The sequence below is a fragment of the Malaya genurostris genome, chromosome 2, assembly GCF_030247185.1.
Source record: "Malaya genurostris strain Urasoe2022 chromosome 2, Malgen_1.1, whole genome shotgun sequence".
NCBI classification, from domain to species: Eukaryota; Metazoa; Arthropoda; class Insecta; order Diptera; family Culicidae; genus Malaya; species Malaya genurostris.
Genome location: NC_080571.1, coordinates 266,506,564 through 266,528,342, shown reverse-complemented (window position 1 = coordinate 266,528,342; position 21,779 = coordinate 266,506,564). Strand labels below are relative to the sequence as shown.

The window sequence follows — 21,779 nt, the reverse complement described above, 5'->3', positions numbered from 1 at the left end:
TGAACTTAGTTATGGCGGCTTTACGTCAAACAACTAAAATTAATAAATCGTTTTTAAATTGCTTCAATCGGTAGACATATCTTTCGAGAACATAACTGTTAAGTTTCAAATTCGAATTTCTTATATAGAACAACAAACTTTGGAACTAAATTCAGAACCTGGATTCCAACTAAATTCTGGATTTAGTTTAAGGTTTAGAATTTGATTTCAGAATTTAGTTCAAGATTACAGATTCAGAAATCAAAACTATGACTCTGAAACTGTATTCTTTATTCTGGAACTGGATTCTAAATTTTGGAACTAGTTCCTCAATGAATCTAGAATTTAAATTTTTGAATTCTGGAACTAAATGTTAGATCTGAACTCCGAACTTGGGGTTTGAAGCTAACTTCTTAACCAGAATTTAAATCCTGAACTCAGTTTTAGAATTTGATTCCTAAATTCAAAACCGGGATGCTAAAGTCAATTCCTTTATTCTGCTTCGGAGTGGAAGTTCAAAATTCTGGTTCTTGAACTTATGGATTCTGAAAATGAGTATAATTTCATAATTCTAGAACTAAATTCAAGAACTGAATTTTTGATCTAGATTCCGATCATAATATTGCAAACTGAATTCTGAGCCTGTTCCATATTTCGAATTTAGTTCTAGAGTTCAGATTTAGTTCCTGATCCAGATTTTTTGTTGTGAACATGGGATTAATTCAGCCAACCGGTTCTTCTTAGAACCATTAAAATATTTCCATGGATCCCAGAAAACTATAACATTGTATGTTGTATTTTTTACTTCCATTTGTCCCGTGTTTTTTAATTGCATGGTAGAATATGTTAGTCATCAACAAGGATGACTTTTATCGTATCAAAGAATGATTTCTAGCAACTCTTCACATGATTCAATCAGTGCCATCAAAAAGAGACGGATATCATCTCAGCAACAAAAAACCGGCATGATTCATTTAACATAGTAGACACCAGTACGAGAACGAATTTCTTTCGATGACCCGTCTTAGCATCACACACTGCTGTGAGGATTCTCTCTGAAGCAACAAACGGTCGCTTATTCTCGTTTTGCGATCCGATTTTATACGGGCAGTGGATAATTACGAATCATTTTACTATTGCCGCTTATTCTAACTATGTGCATATAACCTTTGTATAAGTTGTCTATGAAAATGTCTGTGAATGCTCCACACAAGGGTTTTGAAACATTGTAACCTAGTATGAGAATTATCAAGTCGAATCAAACTTATGTTATTTGTTAAAAGAACGGGAATGAATGAAAAGGTTGTTCTTTGTTCGAAATGTAGTAATTAGTTGCTATCACAAGAAGGTGGATTGTTTTTCTGCGATAATGGTCAACTTGCGATTCTCTCTTGGTAAATTCCACACAGCACCGATCATTGCAAAACTGTATCTATTTTACTAAGGGCCGTGGAATACTCAGAGTGTAAGGTGAAAATGAGCGAAGAAATGTAGAAAAACTCTCTGACGGTTCATGTATTGATAGGCAGCGAAATCTTGTAGTATCATCTACCAGATTGAAAATATTGTTTACAATGTAGAGTTGACCCCGGGCCCATTAATACGTAAAAGCGGTGCTGCTCCAAACGGAATTTTCTTGACTTTCCTTGTTTCAGTACAATAAACTAAAGGAAGTAGACGAGGAATTTTTTTACAAAACTTGAATTTCTGATGAGCTGTGGTTGAGCCTTCGGTTCAAGTGTTTGGTTTTGTTTGAATATTCACAAGAAGAACAAAACTTTTAGTATGTGTCTTTTAGTAGAGGTTTCTTCAACAAGCTTAAGGAAAAGGTACTTCTTTTTTATAATTTGACCAAAAGCAGTAAACTGATCGATTCACAGTATCCACATGCTTATTCATAAAAAAACCTTATGGATACCAATCATGTGTGCATATGAAAATGTTCTGCTAAACAACCACCCTAGTAGGATCACGTACAGCTTTTGAAAAGTAAATGGACCAACTTGGCCTCCGCGGGGTAGCCATGGCAGGCACAGTTCTGTGAAAACACCGTGCTTATAAATTATACGACTGCGAAAGAATGATGTTAATACGAAAATAATTCACAATTGGTTGAGCATTATCTTGGAAAAGTCGGCACGACGAGGAGGAGGAACCCAAGCATTTCGCTCTCTGTCAAACCGAAGAAAGGTAAGTTTATCAACCACTAGCCGGTTCGTTGGTCGTACTACTGCTACTGCTGCTGCTGCTGCTACTGCTACTCCCGGGGTGAAAACAGACAACATTTCTGAAACAAGGGGTTACTCCATTGCCACGGATATTAAATTAATTGTTCTCCAGCTATAATTTATTATTTGCATAATAATGGGTTCCCACTGCTGAAGGTTTTACGGAATCTTTCTCTGCTTTATTGTCGTGGAGAATTCAAGCTTCGCCCCAAAGTGTGACCAAGCAATCCGACGGAGATGGGGGACAGTCTCCTACGGGATAGAGGTCCCGGTAACTGGGGGAGGGAGATTGTGGTCTTGCCGGAAATTAGTGCTATTTGCCATTCTTAAGCAGGTTGGATCTTCGTTTAGTTTTGCTCTTTTCCATTTGAAACATATAAAATGAAAGAGATCCGGATTTAGTCTTGGAATGGAAATGAAATGGTAGACTGTTTTATAAAGAGTGTACGAGATAAATTTCAAAGTGATTTAGATGATAATTTATAGCGATAGGGAAAAGTGGTAACGTTGAATCGTTGAGAAAGGATTTTGTTGAAACTTGTGTTATTTGTGAAAAGAACGGGAATGCATGAAATTGTTGTTCTTTGTTCGAAATGCAGTAATTAGTTGCTATCACAAGAAGGTGGTTTTGAAACATCCATACTAAACAGGAGATCCAAACGACCAACTCGTCGGACAGAGACAAAAAATGCCAATCCCACTTGAAATTGACTTCCGAAAATCGTTCAATTAGTTGGTAACAAATTCACATTAGTGTCAATTTGTTTGCTGTTTCCGTATGATTTATGGTATGATTATGATGGATTATTTGAAAGCACCATGTTGTTTCGGACTTGATCGGTAACAATAACAACCGCGTGCTTCATGGTAAGAAATATGCCCACCTTCTCTCGAAACTCGTACTGCGATGGGGGCGCCACGCCACCAGCAGACTCAATTCGATATTTATGGTAGGGATGCAGGCATCACTCATCCAGCCGGCAGCTTCGGCACGTTGTAGGTGGTGGTGTGACATGCAATCTATATCTCCGGTATTTACGCCATCCATTGAATAATTTGTATTCATTTCAGCTATATCTACGCGTAAATTGATACTTTTCACGAACCAGCTAGGACCTGACACCCTTCGATTCGAAGTGGATTGCATGGCGGATTGAATCATCAAGCAGGTTCGAGAGGTTCCGAACGAAAGTTGTCACCTCCTGCCGGGTTTGGTTTCAATTTTAATTTTCTCCGATGGAATTGCGTTTGCTGAACTGTGGGTTATTGTGGGCTGATCGAAGGTACAAAAATATATCGTTCCGTAAACCACATTGGGATATGATGATTCCTTTCTCTTGTCATTATTTCTTCATTAAGTTAATATCATATCTTAAAAGATTTTAGTTAGATAAAAAAAATTATATGTTTTCTCTGCACAGAGGCTTTTATGTCTTTTTGATTTTCATGTGTAACATTGATTACCAGGTTCGTTATCAGGTTTTCGTTTCGGGAGGGGCCAGCTGACTTCACCAGTCCTGGCAGCACCGGAAAAAGTGGCCAAAAACGTCAGAATGGAACTCACACCGATTGCTCAGAAAATATTTTACTGCAAATTTCATGAACTTATATTCAAATGGAAGGTGACTAGGCCGATTTTCACAAATGATAGAATGGATTCAAACGCTAAGGTTTCATCCGAATCCGGCTTCTGGTTCCAGAAATATAGAATTTTTAATGCTCAAAATCTCAAATAGTTGTACACGTTTATGTTTCTTCTTTGATTTCTATTAGAATTGAAGTAGTACACGTTTCTTTAGCAGAGTCGGTAGGTTGATGAGGGTACAGCGATTCTCGTAACGTGAAAATTGAAGACGATTGAGCCGAATTATAACTCCACTCTCAAGAATACTACGTACTAGTGTAATGTAATGTTTCTTGAGACAATAAGCATCGTTGGAACTTACGCAGAGACAGACAGAGCCCGCGATCGAGAATGACGCTCATGGGTTTCAACGGACAGAACTTTTCCAACTGGAAGTGTAATTATTGAGCATTTAAATAAAATTGGTGACTGTGCCCGAGATCAGGTTATTGTATTACATGTCTTAGCGTCCATTTATAGAACACAACAATCTACAATCAGTTCGTGTTCGCATCTCATCCGACGCAGTCGAAAATTACTTACGGCAGAGACGATAGAAACAAAGGTACGTATGCAACTACGTAAGGCAGTTCCATCTTAAATCATTTTGGTCAAGGTGAGATACATCCGTGAAAAACGCTGAATACCTATGAAAATCAACTGATTACATGTCAATTTTGTGAAAAATCTGCACACTACGGCAAACCTTGAACTGAAACTGCAAAAAGAACACCTTTAACCAAACACAAGGTCAACCGTCCAAACACGGAAACTAGTGAGCCGCGTACTCCTGTTTCACCATCAAACTAACCAGCAACTGCAATCAATGTACCACAAGGTACACCAACAGAAACTAGTAAAGAGCCCAGGACTGCGGATAACATGGAAAACGAAAAGAAAACGGAAACCAACAACAACAGCACCGTTGCAGCAATGGATGACAAGACGAACCACGAACAAAGTGGGCCTCAATCATCGCAGGATAGAAATGGAATCACCTCTCCCCCTAGCTTTGCGCAGTGGTGATATCTTAACCAATGAGGTACAACCGAAGTGCGATTATTTCAAGTTGAAAAACTATAAGGATCAGTCCCATGGGGTTGTTTGAGTCATTGATGTGAAACAAGGAAACCAAATTCAATCAATCGTCACACTTTTGAATCCGTAACGAGAGTCTGCTTAGGTTGATCTTGATTAGGACATTGTTTGTTTTATAATCGACGAATTTACACCAATATCCCAAATGTATGCAATTATATCTCTTGACATACTTGCGATTTCGATATTTATGCTTCTCTTCGCCAAGCTTGTATTCAAGTTTTGAATGCAAGCAGTTTTTTTCATAGCGTTAAGTTTCTCTACCATTCTGCGATTTCTATTTCTCATTATCAATCGAATTCATCTTATATAAATTAAAAATTAATCTTAAGCACTCAAAATTTACCCATGGTAGTTGTCAATTAGGAGAAACGACATAACATGAAATTTCATCCGAACTTGCATGACACAACATCAGAGCATACCAATTAACGCTTCAAATCGTTTTATGGCACTTTTTGTCTTGCTGTCTTGCAACAACCTACCTCTAGCATGCTACGCGTAGAACTGAAACGTTTGCTATAATTTTACTTCTATTTATAGATTCGCGTCCTTCTAACAGCTTCGCTTTTGGATCGATTGACCAATCAGAGCAATGCTTTGCCTTTGATATATCGCGTACTCCTTCAAAACCGTCGTATATGGCAGGGAAATCCGATATGCCGGAGATTTTTAGTAGACAAAATAGGACACTACTCACTACTAATCAAAATTTCAATCATTTATAATTCAAAAAACGTGGCTTGGTACATTCAAATCGAATCTTAGAAATATTTCCAATCAAATAATGAAATAACATTAAAAATAAATACAAAATATACTGAGCTGTACGTGTTTGAAACCAGACGACATTTCTACGTGTATTTTCCTTGAGTTTCTGATTTGCACCCCTATATAGAAAATAAAGATGTGTTCCACGTCAAAAAATTCCTCTCATCTTAGAAAAATGGTGACAACGAGATCCAATACGAAACAAATTTTACTTTAAAATCGGCTCAATTGGTCACGTAAAGCTTGTACGCAAATTGGCCTGGATAAAAGAGTCTTAAATAAAAAATACTCTGATTAGTGGAGAACTCAAAGCATATTCTAAATTCGCATATCATACAAACTTACTTTAGCTATACTGGTTTCAGGTTCCGGAGGCAGTGGTCTAAAATTCCAAAACGAACCTCACATCGATTTCTCAGAGATGATTTGAGGTTAGGATGAACAAAACAAGGTTTTTTTATGCGAATTTTCAGAGTTATGCGGTTTTCCTTCTGCGGTTTTTTTATGCGAAGTTTCAGAGTTATGCGAAGTTTCAGAGTTATGCGGCTTTTTTTATGCGAATTTTCAGAGTTATACTGTTTTTTTATGCGGTTTTTTATGCGGTTTTTTTATGCGGTACGTAAATTCGCATAAAAAAAAACTTCAGTGTATGTTGTATACAACATTTTCAATCCGGTAGAAGATGCTACAAAAACTCGTGTCTCTCAATGCATGAACAGCGAGAGAATTTTTCTACATTTCGCTCCACTTCATACTCTGAGTATTTCACGGCCCTTAAAAAAATTTACAGTCTGATAATGATCGTTGCTGTGTGGAATTTCCCAAGAGAGAATCGCAAGTTGACAATTATCGCAGAAAATCGAATCGATGATTCAACTTAATGATTCTCGTACTAGGTTGCAATATTTCAAAACCCTTGTATGGATCATTCACGGACATTTTCATAGACACAACTTATACAAAGGTTATATGCACATAGTTAGAATAAGCGGCAATAGTAAAATGATTCTATCGCAATTATCAACTGCCTGTATAGAATCGGATCGCGAAACGAGAATAAGCGACCGTTTGTTGCTTCAGAGAGGATCCCCACAGCAGCGTGCTAACCTTTGATTCTCAGAAATGTCATCAAGAGAAATGCGCTCTCGCACTGGTGTCGATTCTATGTTAAATGAGCCTGTAGCTGTTCTGAGTGAGTAGATCGATGAGTTTATCATTAGCTCAACTCTCGGTGCTGTCTGGTGCATTCAGGCACTTGAATCTCCTATCGGTGAATTCAACGAGGAGGTGACTGGCAGGCGAGGACAAGCCAAAACCGTAAACTCACGATCCTATTCCCATCCAACCGCTAATCCCAATCGATCTTATACATCCCTATCCCATCATCAGCTGCCGTTAGTGGTTTGAGTATCAGATTATACGATGACATAAACGTCAACCGCTGTCAGTTGACAGATCGATCGCGCGCGATACGGTTCAGGTAGATACAAGCCGCAATTGGGAATCTTCGGATCTTCTAGAGTGAACTGTGAGAGAGTGAACATCGAGAAAACGCATTCCGCGTCTAAAGTCCTTTCTTTATTCATTTAGTTTTCCGGAAGTGTTTTAATAGCAACGGAGGACGGTCGTAGACCGCCCGTTGATCGCGAAGTTCGTACCAGTTACTAAGAAGTATTAGTGAGGCGAAAATAGCGCATATTTTCGCAAAAGTGTCGGCCCTCAACCACGTGCTAAAAGCAGTATCCATCACGACGAGTCCTGTACCGACGAGAGCAGTCGGAGGAGGTGAGTCTGATACCTGTCATAACCCAAATCAGCGTCTTCACCCTAGGCGTGAAGAGTGTTTGGGTGCACCACGCCGTGCGTTTGTTGGGTGAACGTAGATTCACCGGTTTCTCTCCCTTACTTTTGTTGCAGACCCGCCCTAACCTCATAGCTCTACCGACACATCGAGCTGCGACTAACGGGAGAGGATCTACGGTCTAATCCGTGCACTAAGGTAAACCTCTATTGCCGAGAGAAAATTCAGTTACAAGCCATGCCGGGTTTTTGTTGTTGCGATGATATCCGTCTCTCTTTGATGGCACTGAGTCAATCGTGTGAAAAGTTGTTGGTGAGCGTTCTTTGTTACGATAAAACCCATCCTTGCCCGGCTTTAACCTAGTTGCGGTCGTTCACCGGGTAGCTACATTGTTTATTTTATGAAAGTATATCGAGTCATTTGTGAAATATAATTGTCCAAAGTAGGACATGCTGAGATAAATGGTGTGTATTGTACAGAATCAGAAGTTGATTCTGAAACAAACCATTTCATGAGTTTTTTTATTTGTTTAGGATCCTCTATGGAATAACGTCTTTGTCCACTAATCGTTCAAAAGCATATAGAACCAAAAATGTGAAATTGATATCAAGGATTTTTCCTATACTTGAAAACTGTTTTGATTTAGTTCAATAATTGCAAGACTGCCGGAAACTGACTTAAGTAAATTATTACAATACATAAAAAATCTAAATTCCAACACCAATTCTGACATTGGCACAGTTCAAATTCTATAAACAGTTGTCGATCATTAAAGTAAGCTATACTTCCAGTCCAAACCATTGCTCCACTGTTCAACAATTCTCCCTTTGCACTCCGACGCCGTTTCTTGTAACAATACGATACAGTGGGTGGGAAAAAGTTGAAAATATTATATTTTTAATGGATTGGATGATGATTTAATTTTATTAAATTTTCTCAACGTTAATTGATTTTGACTAGCTTGTTTTTTCCTGTTTGTTTTTCTCTGCTCACTACACTGATGTCATCCCCGATGTAAACTGTTTGATTTATGGGTGTTGACGCGGGAGCTACTGGCGTTCTGTCACCTACATACGTAATCTAACAAAAAAACTGGATGGTGGTGGTGGATTACCGCACGGTATCTCACGGACTCAACCAGCAGCCCGGATCCAGTTCGGAAGCCAAGCTCAGCTCAACCGATTTTTGAAAGTGATTGAAGAGCTGGGAATTCAACGCTACCCTATATTTGCTCGCCTGTCAACTTGCCTCGCCGAGAAAGTCAAACTTTGTAAATTTCTAAATGACGAATAGATTAAAAAGGACTCTATCATCCGGGCAAGAGTTGGAATGCTTTTCCCACCAGCTATTTTAGCTCCGCGGAAGTTGTGTACAAATTAAAAGATGCCTTTTACATGAGCAAAGGAGTCTAGTATATCGCATTTGCATAATTCTGTTTGTTAACTTTCCGCGAAGGTAGAGCTGATACTGGAGCCGTCTAGTAATTCTTGTTCGGAAACGCCGACAGGAAAGACGTAAACTTTTGGCTGGTAAAATGTAAATTGCGACGAGCTTTGGCGCAATGATGAATGTGTTGTATCTTGCGAGTAGGAGAGTTTAATTAATTCAAAACTTTGAAAGGTGTAAGATGAAGTGAGTAATGCTCGTGAAATTGGAAGAATTTGTTAATAATTTATTGCTAGCGATGAGAGACGTTTGCTATTCCTGAGCCTCATTCCGAGATAGAAGTTGAAATAAGGTGATAAATCCTATATGTTATCTGATGCGTAATTGTGCGAGCTAATTCTAAAGTAACATTATTTCATTATTATTGAATATAAATAATTCACTTATTAACTTGAAAGATCTTCATCTAACATTCTTGAATTTTAATAGCAAAAGATTACCACCTGCCAGCAGATCAATTTATACTTGAATTCAAAAAGATTTCAGAGTTTCAACCATTAAGCTTATCGGATTTAGATTCTTCTAAGCAAACGTTTTTTTTTATTTGAAAGATATTTTTATTCAGACCTATTTGCGTACAAGCTTTACGTGGCCGATTGAGCCGACTGTTTTAATAAATTTTTTTTTGAGTTGGATCTCGTTGTCACCCTTTTTCTAGGAGGAGAGGAGCTTCCATTTCCCTCCTGCGAGGATTGAGGGGCACTTCGTTCGTGGTTCGTCTCGTCATTCAGTTCAGTTTTTCAGATAATTTCATTTTGGCATTACGAGTTACTGAGGGGTAGTTGAATTTGCGATACAGTTTCAAAAGGCGAGTGGCAGGTCGTGTCTTCGGTCAAGTATAGCTATAAACCGATAGTATTTCGAACAAATTCCATATCGTTAACCAGTCGTAAGTGTGTGATGGTCACAGATAGTGAAGGCTGAAAAAACCAAAGCCTTGTGGAATATTTTTGGTTGTAATCAACTTGAAGAATGGAATAATCTTTAAAATTCGGAGACACGATGTACTTCATGTTCATTTACTTCGCCCGGTAAAAATTCTTCCATTACCCTATTATTACATTCCTTTTTGTGAAATTTGACATTCTGTTTTAAAAAACTTCACAGTCGTAGGATACAGACATGGTGCAACCGACGACACGACCTGCCACTCGCCTATCAAAACTGTATCGCAAATTTAGCCACCCCTCAGTAACTGGTAATGCCAAAATGAAATTATCTGAAAAACTATTAAAACTAGCAACACAAGTTGATCAATTATTAGTTTTTAATAACAGTAACCAAAATCTTGGTTACTGCATGTTGAAGACTTGAAGAAAGTAAACAAAACAAACTGCCTCGAGATGAAGATCCTTATTTCGCGGCAAGTTGCAAATTCTGCATCATCATCACGCGTTCGATTAGTAGATCGATTAGCTCAGCTAGGGCTCGAGCATACGAAAAATTTCTTGTAATACCACCGCAATCAGGTTGCCGTATGCGACCAAGAACTTTTGTATTGGGTACTGCGTTGTTGGTATGACGCAACGTTTCAATATCCACCGATGCTAGTTAAATAGTTTAACGTAATCAGACTTAGATCTATGACGGCTCTCCGCTATGTACACGAGTTACAAAATAGTAACAAACTCTGCAATCATTAAATTCGTCAGTGCGAAACTTTTTATCAGTCCAATCTCCAATATTTAGTAACGGAATATGAATGATATAGCTGAGTCGATCTGGTATATCAGTACTATTGTACGAAATGCAAGAAACTCGTTTGCAGCAAATCAAAGATATTGAATATTTGAACTTTATTTTTTAATCCATTCCAAAATCGCACTTCATATGCAGGTACGAATATATTTATAAACTAATTGTTCAACTCTCGTTGCTAATCAGTGTACATGTTGTAAAACAATACGCCGTCATATTTTGGACAGTCGAGAAACTCCTCTACATCTACTCTCGCAAAACGGATGGTAAAATTTGATGAACATGAAAGACATTTGAAAAGCTCGGGGATCAACTTTCTTAGGATATAGAATCTGATCGTAAAACAAGTTTCCTTCAAATAATTTGATAATCGATTCTCAAGCAGAGAATATACAGTAGATTTGACATTGTGCTTCCAGTTCCGGTCGCCGTAAATCCACGAAGAACGTTGTACCATTAGCTTGATAGTATCTTACATTTTTTTAATTTGTTCCAATACATAATAAACTGTTGAACCTGGCTCTGGTGCAGGATAATTCTGTAATTCGGAATAAATTAATTCAGTAAGCCAAATTTTATTCCTCGTGCCTAGTGTATTGTGAAAGCGTCTAACTTCGTCATATTTAATAATTCCATATCAGCATGGCAAACATGGGCATCTGTTTGTATTTTAGAAGTAAATGTTAAACGAGAGCCGGGCAGTTATATTCCCCTAGGGGGGGCATTTCACGGCCGATGGTTTGCAGGGCCTCGTACAGCTTTCACAATCTAGATTTCTTCACAATAATTGTAAGTTTTTTAATTTGGTTCTTATGGCACAAAATTTGAAATCATAAAACTTTTTCTACATTTTTTCAAATTGTTTGTTTATTTACTATGGGGCTCCGTGGAAACTGCTTGTAGCAACCTAAACAGTGTTGCGCAAGAAGATTATTTTTATCATTATCCAGGGGTCGCTATATTAGCGGTAACTGGCGGTAAATCACTCACGAACACTTTTTATTCCTATCTTCCATCGGAGTGCCTGGTCGTGTCGTCGGTGCAACGATCCTACTGATACCAAGAATCGCTTCAGGTCGGGGCTCGAACATACGACAATTGGCTGGTAGAAGACCTGCGCGTCCTATGCGTTGAGCCGCAAACTCGGAAAGCTGGAAGAGTGTTATTTGATGTTTGACTATAGAGCCAAAAAGAGTGGTTTTATTTTTTATTTGATTCAGTGCCCATCGGAAACAACATTTCTTAAATCATCTTTTGGTAATTTCGGAATTGTAAGCCAGAAAAAGATTCTAGTGGTTTGTGTCCAAGAGAGAATGTGAACTGAAACTTTGACAATAGATAACTAATAGAACTGCACTGCACGATGGTAAAACTCTTTTATAATAACAGTACCCATTGGACCAGACAATCCGGAAGCTCATAAAAAGCACTAAATTCCTGTTGCTCTGTACGGCTATGAGACATGATCGTTGAAAGAGACATGTGTGAGACACTTAATACTTGGTGGTATTGGTGGTAGTGCACACTTAAGGATCAATAGTAATCCACGTTAACTTGTGTTGGTAATTTGTGGATACGTACGTTTTATTTGGTACGTATGTCATAGATCTATGTATTCATATATGCAGTGCAATGAGTTTATCAAAGTGGTTTGCACGATTGAGTTTCAAACAATCGTTTTATACAAACATTTATTCTCAAATGAATGTTAAGCCTGACTTTTTGGATGAAATATCAGTTTTGATCAATTTTTTATCAACGTTTCATGAAACATGGCTTACATTTTATGAATGTAGATTTTATTTCCCTAATAAAAAAGTTAGCAACACTGCTTCAATGCATTTGTATTAGATTGTGCTACACAAAATAAATAAAACTAAATATTTTCTGTTATGAAAGCAGTTTTCCGGAAAAATAAATAGTTTTACGACAACATTCTATATCCATTGCCTTTCGCGTGTTAAATTAAAGGTTCCTATTTTGCGGGTTTACTTATAGAAGGTACGTAAATCTTTTTTTTTTTTTTTGTTTCGATTATAGAGGTTTTAACCTTAACGTCATTCGCCTCTTCGGACCAGAAAAACTTTCTGACCCTATGTGCGGGGTTGGGAATCGAACCCAGGCGGGCTGCGTGAAAGGTATCGACTTACCCATCACGCTATACCCGTCCCCACGTAAATCTTTATATCGCAATAATACCTGTAAGAGAAAATCCATAGAGGAAAGTGTTTGTTGCTAATCAAATATGTTAGTGGAAGTAAACTGAAACTGAAATTATTTTTCTCGAGCAGTTTTAAGGAAAACGGAAGGGTTTTAGACGAAGATTTTCGCTTTTCTTAAATTTAAAATTTAAGCAGAATGAACTGATTGGTTTTTTTTTTCAATCATATGGAAGATTTATTGATTAGAATCAGGGAAAGAAGCACCGGAATTTGTTTTTACGCACACATAGTTGACATTTCTCATACGCTTGCAAAGAGTCTTTCTCCTTAACACTTAGTAAAGTACAAAATGAAGAAAAGCACAGGCGCATGAGACACGTATACTGGTATTAATTTCCGGTTTTTTCGATAGATGGCACTATATGTTTCGTGTTGCTGTTGGTAGAGTATAGGTGTCATTTCATTCCGTTGTATTGATTGTCGAAACTGAGTTGACGTCTTACAATTTCCTTCATTCAGTATTTATCAAGCGTCGAAGATGTCGGCCACTTCCGGTGAATCTCTCAACGAGTGATCTCGTACTTTGGCGACTCGGCGTAGCTACACAAATCCAGTGTAATCCAGTGAAAAAAAGTCCATTGTACTATAAACGAAAATTTACTGGCAATATAGGGCTAAGTTGCTGTGCCATCAATCGACATCATCTCAAGTGAGGTGACGCCAACCAGAAAGAAGAAAAAGATGCAGATGTCGGCGTGCGAAAAATTTTGAGCATATGCATAGTTTTTTATATTCAATATGGCGATCGTGAAAAAAATGATGATCGTGCTCTAACACTTTGGTTTCACAAATTCAAACAAGGAAATTACGACCATAATGACATCACTCGCTCGCGAACATTGTTTGATGAATTGCATGTATTATTGTATGAAGACAACATGCCAATGCAATGGCAGCTAGCAAAGGACTTGGAGTTTAACGGCAAGCCATGTGAAAAATTCAGAAGAGTGGAAAGTGGGCACCGCATGGAATGACCGATAGACAAATGGAGAATCAAAAAGTGCGGTGTAAAATTTAACGATTAATGATTTTTATTTGGTTGCCACAGCTAAGCTCAGTTTTTGCAATGACTATTTGGAAACAAATATCGAAGAAACCAAATGAATGAGAAACTCACAGAAAAGATGTTTTTTTTTGGAAAAAGATACATCTGGAGACAGGACTCGAACCTGCGATCTTATGCAATCAGTGCATACGCGTTTTACCATTTCCGCAACCCTTGAGCTGTGGTAGACACAGTTCTATAACAGACCGAGTAAGCGTACATCGAACAAATGATCTAAATCCTAGCCGACTTACGACCGATACCCTTATATTCAAACATCTTCTCTGTTCATGAAACAACAAACGCGCGTCTTCTCGCTTTATACCTATTTTTCGCTCAAGCTTTGGGTAGGAGAGTATATTCAAATATATTATATATGGATATGGATCACTTTAACGAATTCAATACAAATCGAAAAATACATCACAGTAACACCATCCTGTGTCATAAAAGGCTATTAGTTCAGTCATGTTTAATAGTTTGTGTAAAGCGTGCACCCAGAAGTGAAATATCAAAAATAATTGAGCATGATGCCCTCATAGAGGTGTGAACATTTTCATATTTAAATATGTTTTTTTCTGACGAAAGTAAATATCACCTATAAATAATTACCTTTTTTCTCAGGGAAAGTTAGAATGTATGTTAAAAGAAAATTGTCATTTTTATAAATAGTCTATGAATTAAAAGTGCATAGTAACCTTTTTTGCCACCGCACTTTACTGTGATGTCCCTCGTGAATCGCAAGAGTGATCCATATTGATATATAGTATATTTGGTATATTTATAGCCGCTTGTTACCTTCTCTACTGTGCCAGTTTCTGCCTGTCTATCCCAACTCCCTAGACCCTATGAAGGCTGTTTGATGTTCAGTTTCAGTGTTTCTCAACTCATCCAGCAAACCCCTGCTCACAAATGTTGCCGGACGAGAGAAGCTAACATGGTGGTAACCCTACGAGCTACAGAGCTCCGTTCATTTAAGTTCAGCTAAAAAATGACATGTATGTCAGAGCGAGCGCGATGCGATCAGTCACTAGTCGCTTCGCAACGCATCGAGTTCTCTCTGACATTCATAACCTTTTTCCTGCGAGCGCTCATGAATCGTTCATTTGAAACGATTCGTAGCAATGAGCGAACGAACCACTGTGATTGGAGTTCGAATAATCGAAGAATATTCTATTGGAATAAGGAAAAAAACATTTCCTTTATATTCGGATTGTTTGATTTTATAAGACTTGTTGACCAATTTCATGACCCGGAATTTGTTTCGGTTCAGTTGAGGTTATTTTGAATGCTAGAGAAATATAACGTATATTTAGTTAAGTTTGCGCATCTGTACGGTCCTTCAAGCAGAGCTAATAAAAGTAATTTTCATTGACTCAAAATAGACGAAAATGGCGCGAAATTAATGTCACTCTCAGCTTCGCTTGCAAACGCCTGAGAACGAAATCCATGTCCAGTAGTTTCAAAATTGTGTTCTTTGCCCTCTCAGTCATTTGCAGTTTTCAGTGAAAATCCCACAGCATATAGTGTCGATATTCAACCGAAACTTTGAGAATCGAAAATGACAGGAATAGGTTTCACAATAACTTTTACCTGCTGTTGCTCGAACCTGTGGTAGTTTCGATTTCCAAAGAGGTTCTGGGGTGTAATTACTTCGGTTTGTCATATTTTAGTCACTCATCATAGCCAAGCGTCACAGATTTTCTATACATCGATGAAAGTAGGATAACGGCTCCCTATGTCATCTGAGCGCCTATTTCCATCTCATCCCTTCACCTCATTACTTTGAACATGAATAATATTTTACAACCTACCTGAACCAAACTGTGAAATGTTTTAAAATGATTATAAAAGCTATTGTCACACTTTTCCATTGAAAGAAATGGTTTTAAATTTTTCGGTGATCGTTTTTTTCATTCAAAATAAACTCACTTTTCAATTTAGGGCACATATTCGTCTCAAGATTTACAGTTCGTCATGTTTCTGAATATCTACTAATCGATTCGTCTCAAAACATGATCACTATTTCGCTTAATTACACTTCCATTGAATGCTGGATGACTTCAAAATTAGTAATGTTCACTTGCCACTTGTTTAATTAACGATTAAAAACTTCAAAAATTACCCGACAAGTAATAAAAGTCTACAAACATATGCGATGAAAGTTTTTCACTTAGTTCACTTGATAGTGCTTTTTTCATCTCATTTGCTTTCGCAAAGTTGCCAATTTATCTCGTAATGTTACAAAACAAAAATTGTTTTTCTTCTTCAAATTATCATCAAAAAGTATGTTTTTGGTATCCGTGACATTAGTTTAATTATATTATTGGTATTAATATTTCAATAAAACTGTTTTGGCTTCGAATATTGCCAGAAAGAGCGTGTTAAATACTAATGAAATAACCATTGTGGCAAATCTAGTAGCACTGGTTTCATTGCACTAGACGTCAACATAACGCTGTTAAGTGTGTGTGTTTCATCGGCTGTGCACAGAGATGTCAGATGTTTTCATAGAAAAAATGTATTACTACATAAAAAGTCTATATCTGTTCTATCTGTTTTCACTAATAAAATGATGTTAAAAGATAGTTCTTTATTTCCACTTTAACATGTGATTTTTCCGTTGAACAATAAACTTTTAAAGAATCACTGAAATCAAATACTAATAGATACTCAGAGAGAAAAGTCTAATTTTTACTTATCACTTTTTATGAACCTCTAAACTGCCCATACTCGCATATCAGTCCCATATCGATTTTCGCCAATATTGAGTTGGCTCGAGGAATTAAATTTATCCTTAATATACTCTCAGAAATTAGAATAAAAGTTGATGGTAAAATGTGAAAAAAATATCAACTCATCTCTGTCCCATATGCAAAATACCCGCATATCAGTCACATTCAGTGCAAATTTCAATAATTTTATTTGTTGCAACTTTGGAATAGCAAAGGTATATTACCGATATTTTAAATAATAATACCATGATTAAGCATCAGGTAGGACAATAAATAAAAAAAATTCAGAAATAAATTTTTAATCGTCTTTTTCTCGACAAGCCGATTTTCCATATGGGACTGATATGCAAATATGGGCAGTACAAAACTATATTAAATTTAGGCATCTCTGGCTCTGCATTTTGTTTTAAGAAGGGCCAATGCCTAAATAGTGAAAGTTTCTATTTTTGGTTTTATTTAAAGTTCACCAAATTAACTTTACAGTCAAATTTTAAATTCAAAGCGAAAGGTAACGGAAACGATTGAAAAATTTTTAAACGTTAAAATGATTTCAAACTGGTTCTAAAAATATCGTGTGTTGTCTCAGAGTTGGCATAAGGCCGTTTTTAAGAAGAATTCTGACATTTTGAACCTGAGAGTGTAATAGTGGAATATTTTGTTTTGATTGCTGTCGCCATTGCTAATTTATAGGATGAATAAATGATTTTACAAGTGGAGGTCGTCAAATGGTGAGATAACTAAGTCCCTATCTCATGCCTCCCCGAGCGTCTATGATGACATTTGGTCAATAGAACGGCGTCGACTGGGTGCTATCGCCTTCTGCGTTAGTAGCAGAATTAGAGGGTGCGAAATGGCTTGTAGGTTGAAGCCCATCCTAAAGTGCAATGTTTATCATAGTATATTACAACATATAATTCTGTTGTTTATTACATCAACTATTATTATTATTATTATTATTATTATTATTATTATTATTATTATTATTATTATTATTATTATTATTATTATTATTATTATTATTATTATTATTATTATTATTATTATTATTATTATTATTATTATTATTATTATTATTATTATTATTATTATTATTATTATTATTATTATTATTAGAAGAGCGTAACTTACACTGCGACATTAACTGTTATATTGTATCATAGCATATTGTTTCATATATTATCGTCTTACACTATTTCATGTTATGATATACTATGTTGTATGGTATTATACTGCATTGCATTAAATCATATTATATTGTATAATATTATATTATATTTTATTATATTATATTATATTATATTGTATTCTATTATATTATGTTATGTTGTATTGCATTATGTTGTATTATATTATATTATATTATATTATAGGGTTTATTATGAGTAGTACTACGTACCTCTGCGCAAAATATAAATTTGTTTTCCTTATAAGTTATCATTTTTAAAGTAATCTTTTAACTAACTATCAAGGTCGTCACAAGGCGAGCTTGATCCTCACTGGTTCCTGTTTCATGTCTACACGTGTGTCTGTGGTGACAATTGGTCGAGGGAATGCGTTGATGGCAGAATGAGAGGATGAGAAATGACATATAAATTCAAGTAATATAATATCATAGTATATCGCAACATATCATTTTATTCATTCTATCATTTATTATATATTTCATTGTACTATATTATTTTGTTTTTTATTACTATTTTCATTATAATATTTATTGTTATTATTATTAGTTTGTCATCAATAATAATAACATATATTATTTTTATAGATGTGGATAATATTATTATTGTTATTAGAAGAGAAGTATTCTTCTTCCTGCAGTATTGCGAAGATAGAAGAGCATAACTGACACTCTACATTAACTGTTATTTTATATATTGTTTTATAATATATTATATTATATTATATCACATTGTATTATATTATATTAAATTAAAATATATTATATTATATTATATTATATTATATTATATTATATTATATTATATTATATTATATTGTTATCATATTATGTTATATTAATTTCATTACACTATGTTTCATTGTATTTATCAATATAAAACATTTTGCACGGGGGTGCGAAGGAGAGGGAACATCAGGGCATCGGACGAATTGATGACTGGACGAGGGATTGTGGATAGCCAGCCCAAGTCACTTGAAGGAAACTTGTTTCCTTCTGAAGGTTTGAAATGAGTCTGACGCGTCCTTCTCAAACAAACCATCAGGCGGGTTCAAGCATGTATAGCGATATGCTTCATCCATGCACTGGATATTATGGTTGGAAGAGCATCTTTTATTCCCGCGGAATACGAGTAAGTGACTCTACTTACATATCCGCCCAACCCTTTTTGTTCGCTTTTCGGTAACAGCTATAGTAAGAAGGTGAATGGATGAGTCATATCGGGGCTACTGTAAGTCTACCCGCATCCACTGGCAAGTCATTGAACTGATGGTTGCTTCACTTCACATCACATCACAATAAATGATTTTACAAGTGGAAATCTGTTTTCCCTTGCATTTTGAAAGGTAAACTTTCAATCATCATCCTCGCACACGTACACCTGTAGTTGTGAAACACAACGATAAATCGCCCATACCACTCGTGTATTTACGGGGCTCTCACACTCACTCTTTCGAATAGCTTTTCCACATTGACGTTTATTGAGAAAGAGCAAATGAGCCGTTCAATTGAATAGGTACTCTCTCGTTAAGCCCATCACTAGCTCAACTTAAATGAACTGTCGCTTTCACTCTGGCTTCGCCCTAAGGAATTAGCGCGGAACGCAATGCGAAGCAAAGCGGTTCAATGCAATGTACTGTTATCGCATCGCGTTCACTCTGACAGGTTTGCTTAGATCAAATGTAACAAGCTCGAACACGTGTCTAAACACTTAGCGTGATGCTTGTACTCTGACAACAACCTAAACGTTTCGTGTGACGCTTGCACTTTGACAGCAACTTGGAGCACAAACAAAAGCGGACGACAAAGTGTTGCCTATTATATTTGTCCAATTTAACTGCGAGACATCTATGCTGTTCACTGCATCAAAACCGTCTTCCGAGTACGAGAAATGTAAACATGTTTCATGAGATTTATTACTTATTGATGTTAATTAGATCTTAGAATTCTCTAAATTTTAAATTTTTTATGGCTATATCATGTAACCGAAAATTTTATCATAAATTGCTGAACATATTTCTGATGTCATGGAACAATATTGTAGTTGCTTTTGAAACAACAGGAAAAATTCTCGATCAAGAACTTATCACGCTTTCAGAGCGCAAATTTTGAAAAGGCGGTATTCAGAGGTATTCAACGAAAATAATTGAATATCAAATCAATAAAGTGATGAACGGTAGTGAACTCTTTTCGTCCTTGTTAATTATGGTCAGTTATTATTTTGTCATAAATGTTTCTATTGGCATATTGTCGCAAAACTGAAATGTAGAGGCACTGCTTGTTTAGAGATGATACTTTCAGCAAGAGCTGTCAAATCGGTAGGAAAATTTCTAATAACTTCATCTTTTCAACGATTTCTTATGAAAACTGGAAAATTTATTTGAAAAATCATAGTAGAAGTTGAAGAAAAAGCTTTCACTCTGAGGCGGTAATGTTGATCTTAGTTCATTTTGCGAAAACTACCGTTTATTTAGAATAGAGTATTAAACTTGGTTTGATACCATTTTTCAAATGCCTGAAAATAACAAATAAAGTATCCGATATAAATAGTACTCGATTCTAGTACTCGAGAAATCAACATTACACTGGTTTCTGTTTAAAAAAAAGTTGATCCGAAAAAACCTAACCTTACCCAACTTCACACATTTCTGAAGATTTTCCATGTTTAATCGATTTTCTTCTACTCCGAGTGTACTTTTATTGCTGATATCTATTTGTAATCTTGAATAAACGATAAAAATGTTGCAAATTCCAAATTTCCAAAATGTCTCTTACATATCAGAAAAAGCTGTGTCCATCTGTCTGTGATCTTCCAGTTTTCCTAGCTGCAGTCAACGAGCAAATCGGATCACTCATGTTACCAAAAGTCCACAAAAAGTGGCCAAAGTTTGCCTACCCAGCAAAAACTGATATCGATCTGCGACGATTTGTTTTCCGTCGCATCCACGATGGTGTTTGTGGCTGCGAGTTCGATTTGCCCAGTCCCACTGGTACAATTTTTCAATTTGGCAAAAACTCTAATATCGCGAAAATATATTTGCGGAAACGATTCAATTCCGATCGAAAGCGGAATGCGTGGAGCAGCATATTCATACAGATGATGATTTTCGAGACCACAATGGGAATGCGGTTCAGCGGGTTTGATAACCCGAACGGTGTGAGAATAATGATAATTTTCTGAAAAATAGAACAGCTATGCTTAACTAGATATGTATGAAAAATAACCGGAGGATCCATGTTTCATACAAAGCAAACGAAAAATCAGCCACCGTTTCTTTTTCTTTTTTTTATCCTTGATATTTTTACCGCCATCCTGTTACCATATTCCCACCGGGGCTGCTCAGTACAGCTTGAAAAAATCCAATTCACGTAGATTTGAAACAAAGCTTTCTCGCCATCCGTACGATGAAAATTCATTTCGAAAAAAAAAAAAACACTTCACACTCTAGCTAGTATCGAATCATTGAACATTCGGATGACATCGGAAACGGACAAAATATTGCCTTCCGCCTGGTGGGTAAAATTCGTGAACGGAGCTGTTTCACCGGTCTTCCCCCGGATGACACACGTTTTATGATTATTTATATGCCAACTCCATTCGACAAATATTCAATTTGGCTAACACACATTCATCCGATGCGGAGCAGAGCGATCCGAGGACCGAAAATGGCCGCGCCTTTAAAATATACTTCTGCTCCAGTCCAACGAACGTCACCCCGATCGGGGTAAGGGGAAATGTTGGTGATTTTCCCGGTATATCGGTATGTTGTCTCCGGGGACTTCTTTATAGCCGACATATATAGGGTTGAAACTGGAACGATTGTCGCCAGGTCCCCGAAGCGCAACGGCTCATAGCTGAAGGAGTGTGCAGTTCGATGAATGGATGAAAGGACGTGATGTTTCAACTTATTCCAGCCTTGCTTCGGAATATTTGCAAATAAAAAAAAAACAC

At 36.6% G+C, this 21,779-nt stretch overlaps 1 pseudogene; it reads left to right on the top strand.

Moving 5' to 3' along the window:
• The first annotated feature begins 4,839 nt into the window (after window positions 1–4,839).
• LOC131433379 (U4 spliceosomal RNA) lies at window positions 4,840–5,001 on the top strand (annotated as a pseudogene).
• Window positions 5,002–21,779: the final 16,778 nt, after the last annotated feature.